The 6607-nt window shown below is 35.7% G+C and overlaps 1 long non-coding RNA gene across 1 annotated transcript; it reads right to left on the bottom strand.

Moving 5' to 3' along the window:
* Positions 1 to 1732: 1732 nt before the first annotated feature.
* Positions 1733 to 6607, bottom strand: LOC125848183 (uncharacterized). The gene is made up of 2 exons (XR_007444497.1): positions 6467 to 6607; positions 1733 to 2032 (listed from the first exon to the last, which is right to left on the bottom strand). It is a non-coding gene; the product is annotated as an uncharacterized LOC125848183 (long non-coding RNA).

Raw genomic sequence — 6607 nt, 5'->3', positions numbered from 1 at the left:
ATTAGGAGAGATACAATTAGAAACAAAGTTATATGGGACAAAGTGAGAATGACTCTCGTGGCAAACAAGATGAAAAAAAGTAAAACTGAGATGATTCAGACATGTAAAGAGGAGGTGCACGAATGCTCTAATAAGAAACTCCGCAACATGAAATAGAAGAGGTAGAAGTAGGCCGAAAAAGAATTGAAGAGAGGTGATTTAATTAGACATGGCTCAACTACAGCTTGCTAAGAACATAAGCTAAGAACATAACACTAGATATATAGAAAAGGATGAAAGTCGAAAAATTAGAGTAGATATTAGTACATAATCGAGTATTGTCGCACTATATGTGGGAGAGACAAGGTCATAGCATCATCCCCTCCCCTCCTAGTAGTAGTAGTTAGTATTATTACTCAGTTTCTTATTCTCCAACTATCTATTGTTTTATTTGTTTTGTATCATGCTATTTTGCTATCGTATTATTCTTTACTTTAAAAAACTTCTCGTTTGAGTGGAGTGTCAATTGGAAACAATCTTTACCCACAAAGATATGATAAGGCATGTGCATATTTTGTCCCGCCTACAGACCTACATTGAGTATGTTATGTTGTATAAAGGCCACTTACTCAATCAAAGATCTATAAAAGATCAGCTGACGTTAACATTTGTATATGTTGGCGCATATATTCAATAAATTGTAGTAAATTACAATTGAAAAATAAAGTACCAAAATGAATAAAAAATATTCAGGCTGAGATATTTATATCTCGCTCTCTTTAAGGAGATTGAAACCCACAATGGTAAAACTACATCAATTCAGCAATATAACTCTTGACTTGTCCCCTCTAGGATACAACAACTCAACAATATCGTACAACTCGAACAATTCCAGATTAGTTGATGATCCAAAGCTCCATCATTAGAACACATTCCTTCAATAGAGTGAAGAGCTAAAACACACCTAAACCTATCTGCGTTTTTCACACCTAAACTATTTGAAGTGTGAGAAATACATCAAACTATCACTCATAAGTTTGAGAAACACACCTGTAATACGTACACTCTCACATGAATTGTCACGTCAAAGATAAATCCACCATAACAACACATAACTAACACATGTAACAATCTCAAAACTAAAAACACTACTAGAATTTCGTCGTTTGCCGACTGCAAAATTGGTCGGAATGTAGTCGGAAAATGGAGTTTGCCGATGATTTCCGACTACTTCCAACTACTTTTGAGTAGTCGGCAGATTGAACGTCGGAATATACTTGCCGACTACAGAAGTCGAAATTTGCCGATTACCATAGTCACAATATATAAATTAATACCCGACCATTAAAGTAACTGAATTGTCGACTACTGTAGTCGGAACACTATAAAATAATATTTTATTAATTTAAATACTACCGACTACTGTAGTCGGAATACTTGTTAAATAATAATTTATTAATTTAATAATGCCAACTACGGTTGTCGTAATAGTTAAATAATTAATTATATATATTTCAATCACTGTGGTTGGCATTCATTAATCATTCAAGTACTCTTCCGACTATTATAGTCGGTATAAATAATTAATTTATTAACTATTTAGGCGATCTTCCGACTATTGTAGTCGGCATTTTCAATTTTCTAAACAAAATTCTATAAGAAAGCTATATTTTTAATATATAGAAAAATGTTGTTTATTTTGGTACGCCGCTTGCTAAATTATACTACCATCCATAAAAATTCAATGTAACAATAAAACCAAACATCGAATACATTCCTAAACATTCAAATTCGACTTGATTCACAGATTCACAATGGAGTCTAAAAGTTCAAGCATCATCAAAATCAAATCTAATAAGTATTCAATTGTTATTCAAAATGGAAGTAAATAGTTTAAAACAAGTCTACATGTCTAAGCTCTGCCTTTCTTCACACCTCCTGCCACATTTGTCCATATTGAAGTAATATCATCAGATGTTAGTTGGGTTGTGGAACCACCCTCAGAAGTAGGTTGTGTTTGACGCCATCCGTCCAAGCCTCTTTGAAATCCAACCTGAAATAAACGTTAAATAACCAATAACCCCATTCCTTTAAGACATAATACATAGTTAAGTAAGACAAGATCAAATATGAGCGACTGCCTAGCTATTGTTTGTACTGTAAATTGCAAGGTCATTTTGAAAGTGAGTGCAGAAACAAGGCTACAGATGAGAGAATTAAAGCTCAAAAAGAAAAACAAAGCAGGAAAGAAAAAGAAAGCAAAAAAGATGATGATGGTTTTCAAACTGTTAACAAGAAACGAGGTTTTAAGGAGAGGAAAATGAACCTTGATCAACAGAATGGATTAGATAGTGGTCATAATACCAATAGATTTTCTGAAATTCAAGAACATACAAGCACTGAACAAACTGATATACAGAAGCAGTCTAACAATGGTCACAGTGAGATCCAAAAACAACCCATCAATCACAATAATCCCAACAAAGGCATCATTATCCAAGAGCCATCTGAAGTTAACAATATAATGTTCCTATGTTGAAAGAGGCCCCTGGTAAAGGGGTGAAGATAATAACAATACTGATGTAAAGGTCTGAGCAACTTAGTTGACACCTGACGACATTTTTGAAGAGTCTAAGCAACTTAGTTGACACCAATCACTCCGTGAAGATAAACTAATTGGTATTATGTGTTGGCAGTTCTTGATGTCTGGTAAAGCTGGTCATAATGCACCTGTATTTGAGAAGTACCAGCAGAAAGCAAAGAACTTTATGTGTTCATGTCTTGCAAAGGGTGACAGAAATACCCAGAAAACTCCTGGAGGTCTCATCTATAGGCAAAGATGGAACAATATGTAGTTTGTTACTAGTGCTGCATTCCTTGCCACTACTTATTCTGACTATTTGGCCTCCGCTGGCAATACCTCAAGTGTTCTTCTGGTTCTGTTTCTCCGAATGAGCTTCTCTCATTCGCTAAGTCTCAGGTAAAGATTTTAACTTTGATAGAGTGCTACAAGTCTGTATTATGACGATTCATCATAAATTGAAGCATGGAACTAGCAATGTGTTCTTGGTGAACTAATCATCATGTTTGATGTTGTTCTAGGTGGACTACAATCTTGGTGACAACCCGAGAGCAACAAGTTACATGGTGGGATATGGAAACAATAACCCAAGACAAGTACACCACAGAGCTTCCTCCATTGTCTCGTTTAAGGTTAATCCTAGTTTTGTCAACTGCCGGGGAGGCTATGCTACCTGGTATAGTAGAAAGGCGAGCAATCCTAATCTCCTTACTGGTGCTCTTATTGGTGTACCTGATGCCTATGACAACTTCGCTGATCAAAGAGACAACTATGAGCAAACTGAGCCTGCCACTTACAACAATGCTCCGTTGATCGGTGTGTTGGCAAGACTTCATGCTGGTCACAACGGTTACAATCAGCTCCTCCCAGGTACATTTTAGTGAATTAACATCTTTATATGAGTATTCCGAGGATTCATCATAAAATGACTAGTTTTAGCTAGCCGTCCACCTACTACAACTTGCTTGGGATTGAGACGTAGTAGTTGTTGTAGTACTAAAATCTTCGTATAACTCATTTAGTCTCAAGTTCTAACCTGTAATAGAGAAAACCCACTCAATGACACATCCAGTGCGCTAAATTTTACCAGACAAGGAATTCTTACTCTTCTAAATGGTTCTGGCAGAGTAATTTGGTCCTCCGATTCCACTAGACATGGGCAAAACCCAGTAGCACAACTCCTTGATTCAGGCAATCTTGTTGTTCGAGATGCGGCCGAGGATAAGCCTCACAACTACCTGTGGCAAAGTTTTGACAATCCAGGTGACACAGCTTTACCTGGAATGAAGGTTGGGATTAATCTGAAAACTAGTTTTCATCGTTCCCTTTCGTCATGGAAGAGCACAAATAATCCTTCCAGAGGTGAGTTTAACTGGACATTCGATACTGGTGGATTCCTGCAAACATTCATTATGAATGGTTCCATTGAACTCTATAGAGCAGGACCATGGAATGGCCGAGTCTTTCCTAATGCACCATCTCGTGACACATCTTGGAATGGTTATAACTATACATACTTATCTGATCCTAATGAAATATTATTCATGTATGAACTTACAGATAGCTCTATCATTGCAAGGGTAGTGATGCAACTAAATAAATAACTAATAAACGGATCAAGACTACAATGATCGTTAGACCAGTTGACAATATTCTTCTAACTAATCAAAAAATCAATCTCATTTCTCTGAGTAGTAGTCTAAGTGAACTTGTTTGCTTCTCGAGACTAACTAATACCTCTAACCAAACACATGATAAAATAAACTTGCATTTTAGTAAAAAAAATGATTGCATTACACTTAGAAGGCAACAAAATTCCACCAAGCCTCTATCTCTAGTGATTTTTGAAGCATTTGTCCAGTGTTTCCACAAAAATTGAACTAAAAGTTGCTTATCCTAATTACATTACACTCTGTAATACTAGCAAGCTCAGGGTCTGAACTCAGATCAATCCTATCAAAGCAGGCCCTGCAGAGAAGCACAAAACTGGACACACATAAAGCCACCTTTAAAGAGATTTCAACAGCCTGCAGTAACCAACTAAATGTGCAATACTCCATCTTGTTATAATTCAATACTATATTAAACTTGCTACACTTCTGAAGCATTTGTCCAGTGTTTCCACAAAATTGATATAAAAGTTATGTATCCTAGTTACATTGCACTCTCCAATACTAGCAAGCATTAAGTCAGATCAATCCTATCCAAGCAGGCCCTACTGAGAAGCACAAAACTAGACGCACAGAAAGCCATCTCTAAAATGATTTCTACAGCAAGTAACCAACTAAATATGCTAGACAAGATTCTCTCGCCTTAGAATCAAGAAGTTATGGATAAAGGTTAGCCACCAATTTCTACCTTACATTTCTCTTTTCTATAATGGAGTACTGAGGTTGAATTTCTGAGGTTACATTTCAGATATCATTTATTTGTTCATTTGTCTGGCTATTTTCGTTCAGTCCTCCATTTATCTTCATTTCTGTCCCTTGGACAGAGCCCAAACTTGAAAATCTTAGTGTTTTTTCTCTGCACATCCAGTATTTTCATTTCTTTAGCTAGATATTTTTTGAACCTTCTGCTTTTACTGTCTGTGCAGGAAGAAATCAAGATAATAAGCGTAGAAGTTTATGTAAACCCCTATGCAGAGCTTGATGAAGAAGAGGAGAAAACAAATGATGACAACAAAACTGAAGATGAAGACAATGTTAGTATTATTCTTTTTCTTTAGCCTTTTAATGACATCCATTTTGCTTGTTTTGTTGGATCTATTATACTCTGTGTCCTTCTCTTTTCTCTTCCTTCCTGTGTTCCAGGAGAAGGTTGGATCATGGTACAGCAACCCTGGAACTGGAACCTCAGAGATTCAAGCTCTTATTTTATTTGAACTGGAACCTCAGAGATAAGGTTAGCCACCAATTTCTACAGCACAGAACTCTTATTTTATTTGACATGCTTGCTTTTTATCATTAGAAGTACAGAAAATCAGATCTTTTCAATAATCTTTAGTTTATGCACATGTCACATAATAAGACCAAAAGCAAGCAAACTGAATGAGTTGTATTTGATATGAAGTGTTTTACCAACATGATAAAATTCTAAAACTACAGCTTCAAATTCAGTCTACTACTACATCTAGCTTTGTTGAAATCACACAATAAACCATACAGTAAACCAAATCATAGTAATAAACAACTCAATGCAACTCAAATAATACTACATAAACTTGTACAAACAGTAAAACTCCATAAATACACAAAAACAACGTTAAAACATACTAGAATTGAACAATTACCGTATCAGAAAGTCGCAATGATCAAATTCTAACACTTCAGCTCCAAATCCAACTATATCCAAACCTAGCTCTGTTTATATCACACAATCAACCATACAGAAAACCAAATCATTTAAAGAGACGTAGACTCATTTAAATAAACTGCAGCATTTGTTCACAACATTTAATCTAATTATTAGATTACAAACTTAGAATTGATGCATGAGAATAGAAGTCAACTATCACAGTAATAACAGCAAAGAGCAACAACAATAAACACAAGAAAATACCTAATGATTAGGAAAACTTTCATATTTACAGCAACTAATAAATGCATTTTTGAAAAAAATTCTAATTCAAAAAAACCTAGGGCAAAATTAAACGCAAGAAAGCATAACTTTAAGTTGGAATTAGCAAATCATAGAAAGCGAGAAATACCGATGCAACAATAATATACACTACCTCAACAAAATTGAAACCAGGGGAGAGTTTACAGTACCAAATTGAAATCCTAGAGAGGGAGAGTGTTTACCTTACCTCTTCCAAACGATTTACAGTACCTCAATAGAATTGAAACTAAAACCTTACCCACTCAAAATTATTGCAATTAAAACCCTAAAAAGTGTTTACATTACCTTTCTAAGACGATGGCAATAACCTCTAATGAACTCGAAGAGACACGCCTGCTAAGCCAAATCGAAGAGAAGACGCCTGCTGAGCCAAATCGAAGAGACGACGCCTGCTGAGCTAAATCAAAGAGACGACGCGCGCAGTGA

The sequence above is a fragment of the Solanum stenotomum genome, chromosome 12, assembly GCF_019186545.1.
Source record: "Solanum stenotomum isolate F172 chromosome 12, ASM1918654v1, whole genome shotgun sequence".
NCBI lineage: Eukaryota > Viridiplantae > Streptophyta > Magnoliopsida > Solanales > Solanaceae > Solanum > Solanum stenotomum.
The sequence above is the reverse complement of the archived record's forward strand: the minus strand, read 5'-3'. Positions and strand labels throughout refer to the sequence as shown.